Below are 19,447 nucleotides of genomic sequence, written 5' to 3'. Positions count from 1 at the left end.
ACACACTTCTCCAAAGACATACAAATGGCTAACAGAAACATGAAAAAATGTCCATCATCACTATCCATCAGGGAGATTCAAATCAAAACCACATTGAGATACCACCTTACACCAGTTAGAATGGCCAAAATTAACAAGACAGAAAACAAGTGTTGGAGAGGATGTGGAGAAAGGGAACACTGTTGTGGGAATGCAAGCTGGTGCAGCCACTTTGGAAAACAGTGTGGAGATTTCTTAAGAAATTAAAAATAGGGCTTCCCTATGACCCTGCAATTGCACTATGGGGTATTTACCCCAAAGATACAGATGTAGTGGAAAGAAGGGGCATCTATACCCCAATGTTCATAGCAGCAAGGGCCACAGTCACCAAACTGTGGAAAGAGCCAAGATGTCCTTCAACAGATGAATGGATAAACAAGATATGGTCCATATATACAATGTAGTATTATACCTCCATCAGAAAGGATGAATACCCAACTTTTGTATCAACATGGACGGGACTGGAAGAGATTATGCTGAGTGAAATAAGTCAAGCAGAGAGAATCAATTATCATATGGTTTCACTTACTTGTGGAGCATAAGCAATAAAAAAAAAAAGACATAGGGAGTTGGAGAGGAGAAGTGAGTTGGGGGAAATTGGAGGGTAGATGAACCAAGAGAGACTGTGGACTCTGAGAAACAAACTAGGGTTCTGGAGGAGAGGTGGGTAGGGGGAATGGGTGAGCCTGGTGGTGGGTGTTAAGGAAGGCACGTACTGAATAGAGCATTGGCTGTGGTACATAAACAGTGAAGCTTGGAACACTAAAAAAATAAAATTTAAATTTAAAAAATCAGTGTGTTAGACATTAAGCCTTATGCTGGCACTATATTTTACCTCCATATTCTTTCTCCCAGAATTGTACTGAGCACCTAGATTCATGAATGTTAGTTTGATACATCTATGAATTACTTAAAGCATGAATATCATCTTAAAGTTAGGCAATTCTTCTTCCCTTTACCATAGGAATTTTATTTTCCAATGACTGTATGTTAACTCTTAACCCTGCATCTTGCTTTTTGAGTTATAGGCATCTAGAGGATAAGAAGAACTTGATCCCTGAATTTACTTACACCTCTTTAGTATAAAATATTCGCAGCGTATTTTGAAAGTCCTTTTATATAGAGAAGGTATTACTAAAAAAATACAGAAAACAAACCTAGAGTAAGTATTGATTTACACTAGGGGAGAAGAACTCAACAAAAGGAAGAAACTGAAATTAAAAGTATATCCAATTAGCAACTCAGCAAACTGAGTGATTAAACTCGTACTAATTTTGAAGCAAATCAGTTGAGGTTTAACTTACTTTTGCATCATTTAAAATGCAGTTAAGGAGTGCCTGGGTGGCTCAGTGGGTTAAGCCTCTGCCTTCGGCTTAGATCATGGTCCCAGGGGCCTGGGATCAAGCCCCGAGTCAGGCTCTCTGCTGAGCAGGGAGCCTGCTTCTCCCTCTCTCTGCCTGCCCCTCTGCCTACTTGTTATCTACTTGTTATTCTTTGGCCACCTTACCTGATTCATCCTTTAGCCTTCTTGACACTAGTTCCATAGTCTGAGCATCCACATGTCTTTGTAATTATGCGTTTTATACTCCTTGTCTCTTAGGTACTAGAGGCATAATCTTGTAAATGCAGACACTTGTTCTGTCTCTAATAGCTTTATTTCATTACTATATTCATTAGACCTTTCTTCCACCATATTTATTAAATTCATCGGTTATTTTGGTATTTTAATGTGGCTATGGATGTTATTGGTCCTGCATTATGGGAATGAAGTCTCTATTAAATTTCACAAGTTACATATTTTGGGAAATCACAAATTCACAGATGTCAATGAAATAAGAATGTTTGCTTCCTAACAAATACACAATTTTTTTGTAAATATGTCTTAAGCAATTCATCCAAAACAATTTTTTAATTTTCTCATTTCTTTAATTAAGCCCTAGGTTTTCTTTTATGAGCCCCAAATATCTACTCTATGATATAGAGGATTAATATTTCATTTTCACTTATTTAAAATCTGTTAACTTGGGTGACTTGGAAATTGTATTTGACAGTTTCAATTAAACATTAATTTCAACTAATTATACTTTGAAGAATTTGCTAATATAAAATTAAAAATCTGAGCAGTGAAAGTGACAGAATTTTCTTTGTTCCCAGAGAAAAGTCAAATTGTGGAAGTGTTGATTGCTATTGCAAAATCTTATTTCCATGAGGAATATTTTCATTCCCATCCACTGGAAATAGTAATGACCTTTCCTCAGAGAAAAACTGAAGATTTGACAACTGCAATCAAATAGTCCAAATTACAATATTCATATGAGTTGACAGTGCTTTGGGTCAATCCTTTCTGGTGCTCAACTGCTTGGATGTAGAGGTGCAGAACACGGAAATATTTTGTGTGTTGAACACATGTCAATACATCTATTTCTAGGCTTCAACTATGAAATGTTCCAAATAGTTTTCCATATGGAACTATGTTCCTAAAGTTTCTGTTGGAAAGCTGCACAAATTCCCTTTGCCAAATAAATCACAGGATCATGCTCACCATTTGTGCTTGAGATTATATTCTTCCCACAGAAAAGGACAGCAAGGATTAACATATGACCAGGCTCAATTTCATACAATATAATATAGTCCATTGTCTTGGCCACAAAGTATTTGTTTGCCTCTTTTCTTCATTCAAAATTTTTTACTCTTTCTCCAAGGGAAATTACTCAAGCAACCTTCCTCAAAGTCAGATCTTATTATGACAATATGTATATCAGATCTCTGTATGTCTTTTTTTTTTTTTTTGAAGATTTTTATTTATTTATTTGACAGGCAGAGATCACAAGTAAGCAGAGAGGCAGGAAGAAAGAGGTGGAATCAGTCTTCCTGCTGAGCAGAGAGCCCAATATGGGGCTCGATCCCAGGACCCTGGGATCATGACCTGAGTCAAAGGCAGAGGCTTTAACCCACTGAGCCACCCAGGCGCCCCTCGAATGTCTTCTCTTGCTCCAGAAGTCTGTGTACTCAAAAGCAAGTGGCTTAAAACCCTCCCCCCACACAGAATATAACATAATGAAGCTAGGACAATAAACATTTCCATATAGAAAGAAAATATAGAAAATATTTATGAAATCTAACTCCATTATGCCTATGGAAATGCTCCTTTATTTGGCCAGGTTCTGCCCCCTGAAAATAGTTGCTCAGTCTGTAATTCACAATGGTCTTTGGTTTTTACTATCTAGGAGATCCATATATATATTTTTTTCCATGTTTGAATAGCAATAGATATTATGGACATTATTTCCTCCCAAGATGTTGACAGCTTGCTTAGCTAGCTTCCTGCCCATGGAAGTTCAGAAGAGTGAGGAATGATGGATTCACTCCAATCTTGACAAATCACTCTTTTATTCCAGGCTGGAGACTCATTTGCCAGTATAATTTTCACAAAAACTTAAAATTTTTTTTCCCAATTTTGTTCCAATAAATTCCACACATCATTTGTTTCATCTGTAATTCTTTTGGAGACATTCCATTACCTCTGAGCTACTCACACTTACCTTGAACTCAGGAGATGTTCTGCTAAAAGCACAATATCAATTTCCTTGTGCCATTTTGTTCAGTACGAAATATTTACAGGTAACAAAATTTTAACAACAGCCTTGATGACCTCACCATTAATTTGATCCTTGCCAGAAAGCTAAACTTTAACTGACATTTTTTTTTTTCAAATAAAGATGAATAAACAAGAATGAGATCTTGCCATTTGTGACGACATGGATGTACCTAAAGGTTATTATGCTAAGTGAAGTAAGTCAGACAGAGAAAGACAGATATCACAGGAGTTCCATCTATATTTGGAATCTTAAAATGTGAGACCTGGACTTATAACACTAAAAGAAAACATCGGCAGTAATCCCTTGGATGTTAGCCTTAGCAACTTATTTATGAAACTCTTCCCTCAAGCAAAGGAAACAAAAGCAAAAATAAGTGATTGGAACTATACAAAAATGTTATTTATAAATAATATAATGATAAAGGGTTAGTATCCAAAATATCTGAAGAATTCATACAACTTAAAAGCAAAATAAGTGATTAAACTACACAAAAATATTATTTATAAATAATATAGCTGATAAGGTGTTAGTTTACAAAATATATGAAAAACTCATACAATTTAAAGCAGATAAATGATCGAATTGAAAAATGGGCAGAAGAACTAGAGAGACATTTTTCCAAAGATGACACAGATGACCAACAGACACATGAAAAGATGTTCACATGAAAAGATGTTCAGCATCACTCATCAAAGAAATCTAAATCAAAATCACAATAAGATACCCCTTTCCACCAGCTAAAATGGCTAAAACCAAAAAGGAGGAATAATGAGTCGGTGAGGGTGCGGAGAAAAGGGAAACTTCACGCGCTGTTGGTGGGAATGCAAACTGTGCAGCCATTGTGGAAAACAGTATGGAGGTTCCTCAAAATACTAGAAATATCACATGACTCAGTAATTCCACTACTGGATTTTTACCAAAATAAAACAAAACCATTGATTTGGAAAGATATATGCACTCCTTTTATTGCAGCGTATTTATAAGAGCCAAGATACGGAAGCAACCCAAGTGTTCATTAATAGATAAATGGACAAAGATGTGTGTACATACACACACACACTCACACACAGGGGCGCCTGGGTGGCTCGGTGGGTTAAGCCTCTGCCTTCGGCTCAGGTCATGGTCTCAGGGTCCTGGGATCGAGCCCCGCATCGGGCTCTCTGCTCAGCAGGGAGCCTGCTTCTTCCTCTCTCTCCACTTGCCTCTCTGCCTACTTGTGATCTCAGTCTGTCAAATAAATAAATAAAATAAAATATTTAAAAAAAAAAAAAAAAGAAAGAAAGAAAAGGAAAGAACTCTTGCTATTTGCAACAACATGGATGAAGTTAGTGTGTGTAATGCTAAGGAAAATCAGCCAGTTAGAGAAAGATAAACAGCATGTGATTTCATTCATATGTAGAATTTAAGAAGTAAAACAAATGAACAAAGTAAATAAGAGACAAACCAAGGGGCGCCTGGGTGGCTCAGTGGGTTAAGTCACTGCCTTCGGCTCAGGTCATGATCTCAGGGTCCTGGGATCGAGTCCTGCATCGGGCTCTCTGCTCAGTGGGGAGCCTGCTTCTCTCTCTCTCTCTCTCTCTCTCTCTCTGCCTGCCTCTCTGTCTACTTGTGATCTCTGTCAAATAAATAAGTAAATAAATAGAGAGAGACAGACAGACAGACAAACCAAGAACCAAACCCTTCACTATGGAGAACAAACTGATGGTTACCAGCGGGGTGGTGAGTAGGGGGATGGGTGAAATAGGTGACGGGGAGTAAAGAGTAGAACTTATCATGATGAGCACCAAGTAAGGTATGGAACTGCTGAATCACTACACCTGAAATAATAGAACACTGTAGGGTAACTATACTGGAATTTTAAAAAAAAAATTAAGAAGGTAAGTATAAACACATATACACAATGGACTGTTTCTCAGCCATAAAAAGAATGGGATTTTGTCATCTGTAAATGGATCTTGAGGATATTAATGCTTAGCGAAATTCAGAGAAAAATATATAAATTTACTTACATGTGGAATCTAAGAAAAAATGAACAAGCATAAAACAGAAACAGAATAAATACAGAAATCAAATTTGTCATAGCAAAAGGGATGGGGGTAGGGAATGACAAAATAGATGTACGGTATTTAGGAGAAGAAGAAGGGATCAATGATAAAATATCCACCAAAAAGCCATTGCTAGTAAGAGCAGGGGACAATGTATGAGCTTTGCTGGCTAATGATTCTATTTTCATGTGCTTTGTAAAGGAAGAAAATCTAGTTTGCCTGACTAGTATTGATTAAAAATAAAATCTCAAAATGTGGAATATATTCTGTTATGGAATTACCACTTGGATAAATAATTCAGGTTGTTTTTTAAAAAATTTCCAAGTGTGTGGCATTGTCAGGAAGCAGCCTTACTAACCGCTTTTTACCTCCTAAGTTGTCCAACAGGAGCAGATGCAGTGACTGGAACCTCCATCTGAACTAGCTGCTGCCATGTGGAGACAAACTCACAATCCCGTTAACGCTGGAGACTGTTTCCTTCCCCAAAAAATCTCTTTGTGGTTTGTGATTGCAGCTGAGATCACCTCCTCGTTGCTGGTGTGCAGGACATCCCATCAAGGCCTCCACCTTCCAGAAATCTCTTAAATTCTCCATGAACCAATAGCAAGTTGACCTTACACAACAAAGGGGCCTACAAGTTTTTTAAACATCAGAGAGCACTGGGGAGAGTACGTGTTGTAGGCTTAAAGCTTAAAGCTGAAAACATCCAGCTTTTGTGAGATTGTGTTTATATGTAATCGCACACAGAGGGCCAGCTGAACCAGAGTTACAGAGTACACACACACAAAGACACAATTCACATCACAAAGATAAGCATATTGTCTATGGAGTGTTTTCTTTCCTTACATTGTTTTAATTGATTCCCATTTTTTAAACAAGAAGATTTTTATCTCAATGAAGCCATGTGTTAATAGAGGAGAAAATGCTTTATAGAAGCTGTAAAATGGTACTTTGACTGTCCCCAACAGGTGCTCGTATATAAAAAACCTGGTCTTACTTTTGGCTGAGTTCCTGTCTCAGTTCCTCCACTGGAAGTCTGATTCTTTACTTCAGCTTTGTTTTGATCCACACAGTTTGCATGTGTCAGTTCTGCTATTTTTGCCCCATATTCTCTGTTTAGTTTGTAGTGGGCATGTTGAAAGCCCAACAATTCTTTTTAAAAGAAAACAGACATTCCATTATTTATAATTTGCTCTGATAAGGTCAGAAGAATGGCAACTTCTTTTGATAGAGGAGAAAAACATTTTTGGAGGAATTCAGATGAGGCATCTCTTCATCTGGGAATCTTTATTTCTGCAATTAAGTAGGATTAGCGTATTACCATAAATGGAAGATGTATTTTTGTGTGGCTGGAATGGTTAAAACACAACGTAACTCTATGTTCTTGAATGAATTATCCATTTTCTGTGTCATGCAAATTTGGTTTCTATGTATGCTTTCCTAAAGAGGAAATCACATATCCATAAATGAAGAATAAAGTATAATAAAAATAAATGCAAGAAGAACCATTCATCTGCCGAATCAGAGTATTAAAAACCTAGCTATCTGGTTTTTTTTTTTAACATAAACAAGAGTTTTATTTTGGTATTTATTCTTTTTTTTCTTGTTTTTTACTTATTTTAATGTTGATGTGGGTCACCTTCTTTTAATATTGATATGGGTCAACTTCTTTATTTTTTAATTTTTTTCAATTTCATTTTTTTTCGGTGTTCCAAAATTCATTGTTTATGCACCACACCCAGTGCTCCATGCAATACATGCCCTCCACAGTATCCACCACCAGGCTCACCCTAGCTATCTGCCTTTATTTTTCTAAAACAAGGTTTTATGCTGCTGCAGTTCTAATGTGAACAACACCCTTCTGAAACCACATAGTCTTCGCTCAGGGACCTAGAGTAAAGGGTCTATGCTCTGAAGAAACAGAATAAACCTATCATGAAATGATTGGATCTCAAATCAATGTTGTTATAAATATCATACAAGATATGAATTAACAGATTACATGAATTGGCCTCAGATTGTTACTAATGGAACTTCTCATAAAAGGTACTGTGCCAAGTTACTAGTCATTGCAGAAAGCGTCTAGTTTTCATAATGTCATAGTCCTTTAAAAAAAATCCAAGGATATTTCTTCAAATTTTATAAAAATACTGCCATAAAACTTTATGAAAACCATGTAAAATGACACTAAAAGGTGTACAGTTAAATAATTTTCCAAAAACTGAAAATGAACTTCTTTCCCACATCATATACCAGCACTAAAACAACTACTACTACTATTACTACTACTACCACTTACTACTAAAGAGTCAAAGATTCAATAGTAAAAGATAAAGCCATAAAATATTAGAACATGCTGGGAAAAATTGGGGCATTTTTTTATTACCAACTGGGAAAGTTTATCTAAGTATGATCTCAAATCATGAGATCACAGAATTATAAATGTAATCAAATAAGTATACAATTTGTGTATAGCAAATAAAGTGTATTTTACACAGAAAATGTAATAAGGGACAAGTCTCTTATATGAAGAGTTATATCAGTTCTATGCAAATAGATATAAAATATGGAAGGACAGAGTTCACAAGAAAGAAAATATCTTTTAAATACTGAAAACTATTTAGCTTCACTCAAAATTAGGGAAAACAGTTTTCCAATTTATGTAACATTTAATATATATCCCCCCACTTCTTTATGCATTTATCTACTGATGGACACTTTGGTTGTTTCCTTATCTTGGAAGATTGTAGGTAGTGATGCAAGACACCTAAGGGTGCATATATCCTTCCAAATCAGTGTTTTTGTATTCTTTGGGTAAATGCCCAGTGGTGCAATTACTGGATGATACGATAATTCTTTTAATTGTTTGAAGAACTGTTTTCCATACTGTTTTCCACAGTGACTGCACCAGTTTGCATTCCCACCAACAGAGTACCAGGGTTCTTCTCCACATCCTCACCAAAACCGGTTTCTTGTGTTTCTTGAATATGGTCATTCTGAGAGGTGAGAGGGGATAACTCACTGCGGTTTTTATCTGCATTCCTCTTTTGATGAGTGATGCTGAACAATTTTTCATGTATTTCTTGGCCATCCGTATCTGTTTTATCAAATTACATCACAAATTACATTTAAAATGCAAACAAATTTCTTGTTTCTTCTCTCCAGAATATAATTTTCAAATGCCAAATTATATACCTTATTCTTTTATACACACACACACATATATATATATATATATATATATATATCATTATATCTATCTATGAGATAAGGAACACAATTCTATTAGTAAGAATGACAAAGGAACATTGTTTGAAAGAGTTTCTTAATCTGTCAAGCAAATAATTTGTCAAAGAAATAATGCAGAGCTTAAAGGAAATTTATATCTGTAAAATGATGGCTTTTTTCAGGAATTATGTACCTAGTTACCACTAGTAGATACCTTTCTAATGTATCAAAAATTTTCATGGATAGTAAATGATTTGTCATTAGCTTTGTACAATTCACTTAGTTTGTTTTTTTTTTTTAAAAATCCAGTGTAATTTATGTATGGTTTTATATTAGTTTCAGGTTAAAGTATAGTGATTCAACGATTCTGTTATTACATGTTTTCTTTGGAGAATGTCTATTTTTCTGCCCATTTTTATTTTTTTATTTTTTTTTTATTTTTTTTTAAGATTTTATTTATTTATCAGAGAGAGAGAGAGGGAGAGAGAGCGAGCACAGGCAGACAGAATGGCTGGCAGAGGCAGAGGGAGAAGCAGGCTCCCTGTCGAGCAAGGAGCCCCATGTGGGACTCGATCCCAGAACGCTGGGATCATGACCTGAGCCGAAGGCAGCTGCTTAACCAACTGAGCCACCCAGGCGTCCCTTCTGCCCATTTTTAATTAGTTTTCTTGATATTGAGTTATAAGACTTCTTTATATATTTGGATACTAATCCTTTACCAGATATCTTAATTGCAAATATCTTCTCCCATTCGGTAGTTTTAGTTTTGTTGATTGTCTCTTGTGCAGAAACTTTTAACTTTAATGTGTTTCCAATAGTTTTAGTTTTGTTTTTGTTTCCCATGTCTCAGGAGACCTCTGTAGAAAGTGGTTGTTACAACTAATGTCAGTGAGATTGTTGCCTATGCCTTTTTCTAGAATATTTATGGTTTCATGTCTCATATTTCAGTCCTTAATCCATTTTGAGTTTATTTTTTGTGGATGGTGTAATAAAGTGGTCCAGTTTCATTATTGTACATGTAGCTGTTCAGTTTTTCCACCACCATTTGTTGAAGAAATTATCTTTTTCCCATTGCATATTTTTGCCTCCTTTGTCAAAGATTAATTGACCATATAATCATGGGTTTATATATGGGCTCTCTAAACTGTTACATAGATATACACGTCAATTTTTGTGTGAGTACAATGGTGTTTTGATTACTACAGTTTTTTTTATTATTATGTTCAATTAACCAACATATGTTACATTAGAAGTTTTTGTTGCAGTGCTCAATGATTCATTAGTTGCATATAACACCCAGTGCTCATCACAACACGTGCCTTCCTTAATAGCCATCACCTCATCACCTGGCTACCCCATAACCTCCACCCCCTCCATTCTGTAACCCTCAGTTTGTAGTACATCTTGAAATTGGGATTGTGATACCTCCAGCTTTTTTTTTTCTTTTCTTTTCTAGATTGTTTCAGGTATCCGGCATCTTTTGTGGTTCCACAGAAATTTTAGGATTATTTGTTCTAGTTCTGTGAAAAATATTGTTGGTATTTTGATAGGGTTTCATTAAATGAGTAGATTTATTTGGGTAGTAAGGACATTTTGGCAATATTTTTTCTCCCAATCCATGAGCATGGGATATATTTTCATTAGTTTGTGTTATCTTCAATTTCTTCATCAATATTTTATAGTTTTTATGGTACAGGTCTTTCACCTCCTTGCTTAAGTTTATTCCGAGGTATTCTTTTTGGTGTAAATGTAAATGGGATTGCTTTCATAATTTCTCTTTCTGCTCCTTTATTATTAGTGTATAGAAATGCCATGGATTTCTGCATATTTTGCATCCTGTGAACTTAGTGAATCATTTATCAGTTTTACTAGTTTTTGTTGGAATCCTTAGGGTTTTCTATATATAGTATCATGTCATCTGCAAATAGCAAGTTTTGCTCTTTAACCAATTTGGATGCTTTCTATTCCTTTTTCTTGTCTGATTGTAGTGGCTAGAACGACGTCCAGTATGATATTGGATACAAGTGGTGAGAATGGACACCCTTGTCTTGTTTCTGGTCTTAGGGGGAAGCTCTAAATTTTTCACTATTGAGTATAATATTAGCTTTGGGTTTTTCATTTCATATATGACTTTTATTATGTTCCCACTAAACCTAATTTGTTGAGGGTTTTTATCATGAGTGGATATTGTACTTTGTCATGCTTTTTTTTGCAACTATTAAAATAAGTTTTCTAATCATTTTCTTTTGATGTTATGTATCACATAAGTTAGTTTGCAAATATTAAATCACCCTTGTATCCCAGGAATAAATCTCTCTTGAACATGGTGAATGATCTTTTAATGCATTTTTGGATTTGGTTTGCAAATATTTTGCTGAGGATTGTTGTATCTATGCTCATCAGAGATATTGGCCTGTAGTTTTCTTTTTTTATAGTGTCTTAATTTGCTTTTCGAATCAGGGTCATGGTGGCCTCATAGAATGAATTTGAAATCTTTCCTTCTTCCTCTATTCTTTGGAATAGTTTGGGGAAAATAGGTATTACCTCTTTTTTAACTGGTAGAATTCACCTATGAAGCCATCTGGCCCTGGACTTCTGTTTTTTGGAAGGGTTTTTTTTGTTTGTTTTTGTTTTTTTTTTTTTAATGGATTCAATTTCTTTGCTGGTAATAGGTCTGTTCAAATTTTTTTCTTTCTTCCTGATTCAGCTTTGGGAGGTTATGTTTCTAGAAATTTATCCATTTCTTCTAAACTGTCTAATCTCTTGACATATAATTTTTTATAATATTCTCTTACATTCATATTTTCATATTTCTGTGATGTTTTATTTTTCTCCTTTTGTTTCTTATTTTATCGGAGGGTATATTTTTTGATGATTTTGGCTGAAAGTTTATCAATTTTGTTAAATTTTTTCTAGAACTACCTCCTGATTTCATTGATTTTTTTCTTTTTTAGTTTGTGTTTATTTATGTCTCACTGAGATCTTTACCTCTTTGCTCCAGTTCAGTAAATATCTTTATGACCAATACTTTAAATTCTCTATGAGGTATATTATTTATCTCCATTTCATTTGGCTCTTTTGCTGTGATTTTGTGTTATTCTTTCATTTGGGACATATTCCTTTGTATCCTCATTTTTTTCTAACTCGGTTTCTGCTTCTATGTGTTAGGATAGTCAGCTACATCTCCTGCTCTTTAAAGTAGTTGCCTTATGAAAAAGAGGTTTTGTAGTGTCCTGCGGTACAGTGTCCCCTGTTCACCCAAACCTGGTGTTTCATGGATGTCCCTTGTGTTTGGCATGCACCCCGCTATTGAGGGTAAGCTACGTTTGCCTTCAGTCTAGTCATTTGCAATGGCTCTCTTTGCCTGTTGTAGGCAAGGTTTGGTTCCTTTGTTGTTAAGGGGCAGACTGAGGCTACCAGTGTCTTGAGTTGGGTCAGGCCAGATGTTTGCCAGATCTATGATTGCATCAAACTGCAAGGTTCTCTTCTCATGTTGTCCCTTGAGAAGCCTTCTTGGATGGGTAGGGCCTGTAGTCAGACCAGATGCCCCCCACCCACTGCTAGGGCCATAGTTAAACTGATATGTGTGGTTATCTTCCCCTCTCCCTAGCACAGTTACTTTGGCCCTTGTTGGGGTTGCCTGCATACTGCCATGCATGTGGTGCTGCTTTGGATTGGACTCTTGCTGAAGGTCTGTTGGAGTGGGCTGGTCTGCAGGAAAATGTGTGGGAGGGTACACGGGGTTAGCAAGGTTTACATGGGTCTACTGTGGGAGGGGACCTACACATGCTTTGGAAAACTTTTTCCCAGTACTGGTTGGAGGGGGCAGGTTGCAGGAGAAGCAGAAGTGAGGCACACTGGTTTGCAAGCTAGGTAGAGAGTGTTTGCTCTATGACAGTTCTAACAGGTGTCATGTATCTAGGCTGGGGAGCAGGGGAGGAAAATGACACCCCTTCCCTGCTCTTTTATTCTCAGAGAAGTCTCCTTAAGATTGCTGATCCTATAGCACACATTCTGGGATTAGTCAATAAGTCTTCCCATATACCCAGGTGCTTTTCAAACTGCTATTTCAAAGCTCTATCTCAGTGGTGTTATTAGTTATGCTTTTTCTTTAAGGGTGGGGACTCACTTTTAATTACCCTATGAATTTCAGAGCCAAGCTGCTGATTTTTAATGTTCCAGCTGTTAAGCCTCACCAATTAAAGAACTCAGAAGTTAACCCATCTGGTTTTCAAAGCCAAATCTTATGGGAATTCATTTCCTCATTACAGATTCCCCATGCCTGGGGTCCCTGATGTAGGTTCTGTTCCTCTCCTCTCCTCTGCTCCTACAGTGTCCCTCCCTTCTGCAGATAGTCCCAGGAGTCCAAACCTGTCTCTATAGTTAGAGTGTTCTATGGGTCTTTCAGTCATTTTCTGAGTTATTGACCCTGATTGGGTATTATCTTGGTGTATCCATGTGAGAAGAGGCACTTAGGGTCCTCCTACCCTGCCATCTTCCCTGGAAGCCTCACTTGTTTACCAAGTAAAACTAACAAAAACAACTTTGCAGTGGGCATAGAGTAAGAAAAAAGACACAAGAAAGGATGAAGAATGGAAGAAGGGAAGGAAAAGGGAGGGAATGGTAGGGAGAAGGAGAAGAAGGAAGAAAAGAAGGCAAGGAGGTAGAAAAAAGGAAAGCAGGGAACAGCACTGCAACGTGGAACAGAAATGGCACCTCAACCACGGCTCCTCCTTACAGGCAGAGCTCCAGCATTCACATTCTACTACTTGAAACTTTGGTTAGGGTCGGTTAACCTAGTCTCAGGACCAGAGGGGGCTATGTCTTATTGGCTAAAATCTATTCTCAGTCCATGATCTTCAATCCTGCAACATCAGCATCACCTAGGAAATCCATGCAAGACCAGCTGAATCAGAAACCTGTCAACTGGGGCCCAGCATCCTTGGGTTTAACAAGCCCTCTGTGCGTTTCTGATTCAGCTTAAAGTTTGGGGACAATTAGTATATGCCAGTTGTAGTAAGATTTACTCTTTCCAGGTACTTTTTTAGGAAAGTCGATATAACCTAATTGAGTAATACAATTTTCGGTGGTAAGAGATTATCTAGAATTTTTAGCATTTGAATGTGTAAATGGAGATATATGCTAGTAGGCACTATAACAACATAGGCCAGAGGGGAATCCTGCTTACAGTTGAGTTCGGCAGACCTGGTCTGACCAGAGGATGTTTTGTTACATGAGCAAATATACCAAATTTTGTCTACAAACATATTTTAATTACATTTATTGCATAATTTTTGTACTTTTACTTTCTAGTCTAATAAAGATGAAAACTGGATTTCACTTAAGGAGAAAAAGGTTATTTCACTAATACAAAGATGTTTTTAAAAATCAGTTTAGGGTAAAAGGAATTAATAGCCAAATACCTACTATAATGCCAAATTCTTCACATACCTTTCCTTCTTAAAAAAGACTGTATTTATTTGGGAGAAAGAACAGGTTGGGGGAGGGCCAGAGATGGAGAGAGAAGCAGATTCCACAGGGAACCTTACACAGGACTGGATCTCAGGACTCTAAGACAATGACCTGAGCTGAAGGCAGGCACTTAACTGACTGGGCCACCCAACCACCGCAATATACCTTCTCTTTTCCACCATTTTCACTATTCAGACTTAAAGAGGTTAAGCAAATTCCTTATAGCCAACCTGGTTGTAAATTACTCCTGCACTTTTCATCCAATCAAAACAGGGTCTCATAACTGGCTTTAATCTTGTTATCAGGTCTTATCTTTCAAGACTTCACAAGTTCTTTCACATTTTAAGCCATTAATTCTCCACAATCCCCATTTGACTTTCTGGGGAGAGAAGGATTTCTTTAATTCTCAAAGCTCTGGCCTTTGCTACTTTATACCTATTTTTTGTTATTCTTGTAATGAGTCCTCCCCTAATCCAGTTCTTTCTTTGAATACACATTACTGTAAGGGATGAAGGCTCTTGAAATCACAAATCACAGCCCCATGCATATGTTTAGTGCCTTTACCTGGAATATCTATTTCCCTGTAAATTGCTTATAAATATCCAACTGGAAGATATCCAAATATATGTTTATTTAAAGAGTTAATGGTTTACATTTGAAGATAGAATTAAGTGGATAATAAAGATTCTTATGGACTTTTCACTATTAAAATATATTAGGATAAGCATGCACTAAAATACATAAAACCATGATATAGCATATTTAATTCTGGAAGAGAAAAATCTGAATGGAAATCAAACATATGTAAAGAATATACAGTACTACAGATTTTTGTAAGTGTGCAATCCTCTATAAATCTAAAGCTATAAAACTGAACAGTAAATATAATTCACAATCCTTTTATAAGTGGATATGAATAATGATACTGGGTCTTGATGTAGAGAATAAACATATATAATGTGTTTATAGAAGATATTTTGATAGGATAATACTAGTTTCTCAAGTAAATTGACTGTTTCTAGTGATGTAAAGGATTTGATTTAAATTTTGTATGTTTTTTGAACTCATGCATTAGTTTATGCTCTTGTAAGTAAGAATATTGCTTTCTACCTAGAATTAATCTTATATCTGGTACATCAAGTATTGAGGCTTACATGCATTTGATTGTGGCAAGTTGATAGAACTAAAATACATTTCTTATAACTTAAAATGACATAAGAGGCTGGTAAAAATTAATCACATGAGAGACTATGGACCCTGAAAAACAACCTGAGGGTTTTGAAGGGGCGGGGGGTGGGAGGTTGGGGGAACCAGGTGATGGGTATTGGGGACAGCATGTATTGCATGGAGCACTGGGTGCGGTGCAAAAACAATGAATATTGTTACGCTGAAAAGAAATTTTAAAAAATCATAAAAAAATTAACTGCATACATTTAGAAGCATCTATTTGAAGGAAAACAAAATAACATGTAGCAGATTTAAAAGTATTACTATGTTATTTCTCTTTGTCCAATTTTTTAAGTGTACAGAGAATTGGGAATTTTTGCATTTGTAATAGTGAATATTCATAACAGTAGTGTATTGACATGTATAAATCTGAAACTCAAAATAAAATATATAGTTCAACTATATTTAATAGAGAGAAGCACTTGAGAAATTAGAAATAACTTGCTCATGGTCTGTTGATAGCCTTCCTAGCAGTATTACACACAGCTGGAGTCTATCAACAAGAACAGATTTTTCTCAAAGTTGACTCAGATAGATTGGATTGTTATCAGATCAAATCCATCTGCTTAAATACATTAAAGAACTCACAATCTCATCCAAATTGAGCATATTTTAAAAATATCTTTTACCACTTGCCTATTTCTTATGATAAATGTCAATATCCATATCTATATATATATAATAATTCTTAGATCAAGAAATATAGACATCAAAGCAACATATATTTCAACAGAAATTCAGTGTTATTTATAAATATATTTATGAGGCTTGATGACAAATTACTGTAAGGGCATTGTGGTTCTAAGTAGCAACTTTAGAGGGTTTTAGTATCTTATTTGTCGAATTTAAATAGAGTATTTTAGTGCTAGCTATAGAGTTGACACATTATCCATCATTCAATCAACAAGCATTCACTGAGTATCTACTATGTGCCAATGACTTGGCTATGCTTTCTCTATATAACAGTAAACAAGCAGACCCAATCTTTAACCTTAGAGAGTCTAGAAGCCAGTACAGGTAATGGATTCCAGACAGTCTAAGAAGCAAATTTTCCAACTGTGACAAGTACTAAGAAATAGTCAAATGAGTTGTTAGGATAGGGAACTGGGAATAAAGCATGAGGAGATAGATGAGAAGCATGGAAGATCTGGTCCTAGGGAATGCTGCCCCATGCCCTTCAGAGCCACCTTCAGGACGGGAGGATGTATTCCACCAGTAGCTGGGAATGGAAGATAACTCTTTCCCCTTGGGGTCAGAGGTCTTTCTCCCTAAGTCTACATCTCCCTCCTGGGGCTGTCTGGCCAATTTAGAATAGAAACAACTGCTTTTTTCACTTTGATTAGACACAATCCACAGGTTCATCCTGGCTTCAGAACTGCCTAGAGGTCAGCAGAAGTAATGTTCTTTCTCGCTCTGGTCCCATCTCTCCCTCTGCCCTATGCTGCCTCTTCCCTTTCCCCATAGACAGTATATCCCCTTAATCAACTTTATACATGTTATCTGTCTCAGAATCTGGCTCCCACATAATACATACTTCAACATCCAGTGCCCTATGGCTGTGACTTGGAGAGGTTTACTGTGGAGAATTAAATATCATGGGGAAAAGGTCATGGATCTAAAAATAGAGGATAGAAACTAAGTGACAAAGTAATGTAGAAAGGGTGTCAAGATGCGGTAGCATATTCACTAATATTGTAGGTATATATTAGTGAACCCAGGTAATTGAGGAATAGACGAGTTTGTTTGGAAAGGCATATTGGAACACAAATTATGAGTTTATTAAATATCATGCTTCGTCACTTGAGGCTTACTCAATAAGCAAAATAATGTTTTTTGAGGAAGAACAAAAATATTCACACCAGAGTTTTAGAGATAGACCTAATAAAGAGTAGAGGAGATAAGCAAGTTAAAAATACATTGCAGTGGTCAAGGTGAGAAATTATGAAACTCTGAACTGAAGTAGGGAATATAGATAACTAGCAGTAGAAAAATATTACATATTTTTTGGAGGCAGGTTTCACAAATAGGTGGTTAGTTCAGGGCAAAGAGTAAGTCAAAATTAAATTTGTTTCCTGTAAGATTCAAAAGAGGTTTCTTAAATTAGCTTGGGTAAAAACAGTGGTTGAAGAGTCACGTTTGAGAAATCAGAGAAGGTAAAGTTCAGTTTTGTCATGTTGTTTTGAGGTAATAATGGGTCGTCTTTGTGCATATTTATGTTGAGATAGAAATTCCTATCTCTAAGTCTGAAGAGAGTTTCTGGAACTGTCTATACAGAGACCATGCTTGAATATGTGTGAATATGATGAAGTAAAGCCCACGTACTGAGAATCAAATGTTGAAGTACGATTTTGTGTTTATTCAATGCCATAAATAACAAAGCAATTGACTGAAAAATGTTTGTTGAGCATCCCCTAAGGTCTCTATCTAGTTACTTTGGTCAGTATTCCCAATAATATTCAAGTTGGAGAAAATATGGAAAAGCATCCCTATTTTTAACTTCTAAGTCCTAATTTCCTCATCTATAAAAATGCAAATAGCAACTTCACAGAATTATAGCTTTAAATGATACCATATGTATAAGTCACTTCTGATACATTCATTAAACATAAAGAAGAAATAAACAGAGTTGTTTAAAGAGATGGCTAGTTTTTATCGAATGCAATAAGGCTATGGTTCAGTAATCCAGAGCAGATAAAGCAAAAACCATCAAAGCCATTTTCATCTTTCTGCGTTGCCACCCTTACTCATCCTTAACCACTTTTTCCTTAAGCTTGTTGTATTATCATCACAGAATATGGGCTGCCTCCTGCTGGGCAGGAAGTAGGAGGGAAAGGATCAATGATAAAAATGTTTTCTCCTAGTGAGATTCTGCCTTTTTGTTGATAAGACAGCCTCCCAATGCTATGATATAGGGGGGAAAATGATAAAGAGAAAAACTGCACAAAATATTGAGCTGGATATGAAAGAAATATATTCAAAGCCAGACATATTATAAACAAACAGAAACAAAGAGGCTAAAAGAGATTATTAAAGCATGAACAGAATGGGAGAAACCAAAAATATGTAAAGGAATGAACTAATATTTATAATCTGCCACAGTAAGATACCTTATTAAATAAAAGCATGTCTTCAGTTGCTGAATAATCCAGAATTCTAAACCCAGGTAAACTAATATGTGAGAGGCAGGGCAAAATCAATTGTAGTTTTAGGCAAAAGCAGGATTTTCTACTCTTGATGAAAGAACTCAGGATATTCTTCAGGAATTTACCTTCTTACAGGTTTGAATTAATCAAGCCCTTTCCTACCTCAGAGTACTGAGACATGCTCTTGCTTTCGCCCTGCAAAAAGCTTTTACAGCTCTACCCTAATCTGACTCCTAATATCACTTGGGTCCTAGTTTAAGTATGATTTGTTCTCAGATGCTTTCTTGATTACCCAAGTCTGAATAATGATTCACAGTTTTGTTTTGTTTTGTTAAGATTTGTATTTAGTGGGCGCCTCTGCCTTCGGCTCGGGTCGTGATCCCAGGGTCCTGGGATCGAGCACCGCCTCGGGCTCTCTGCTGAGCGGAGAGCCTGCTTCCCCCTCTCTCTCTGCCTGCCTCTCTGCCTGCTTGTGATCGCTCTGTCAAATAAATAAATAAAATCTTAAAAAAAAAAGATTTTTATTTATTTATTTGACAGAGATCACAAGTAGGCAGAGAGGCAGGCAGAGAGAGAGGAGGAAGCAGGCTCCCCGCTGAGTAGAGAGGCCGAGGCGGGGCTCGATCCCAGGACCCTGGGATCACGACCCGAGCCGAAGGCAGAGGCTTTAACCCACTGAGCCACCCAGATGCCC

The sequence above is a fragment of the Mustela putorius genome, unplaced genomic scaffold, assembly GCF_011764305.1.
Source record: "Mustela putorius furo isolate JIRA1106 unplaced genomic scaffold, ASM1176430v1.1 tig00000835_pilon_pilon_pilon, whole genome shotgun sequence".
In the NCBI taxonomy this organism is placed as follows: domain Eukaryota; kingdom Metazoa; phylum Chordata; class Mammalia; order Carnivora; family Mustelidae; genus Mustela; species Mustela putorius.
Note: the sequence above shows the minus strand (reverse complement) of the source record.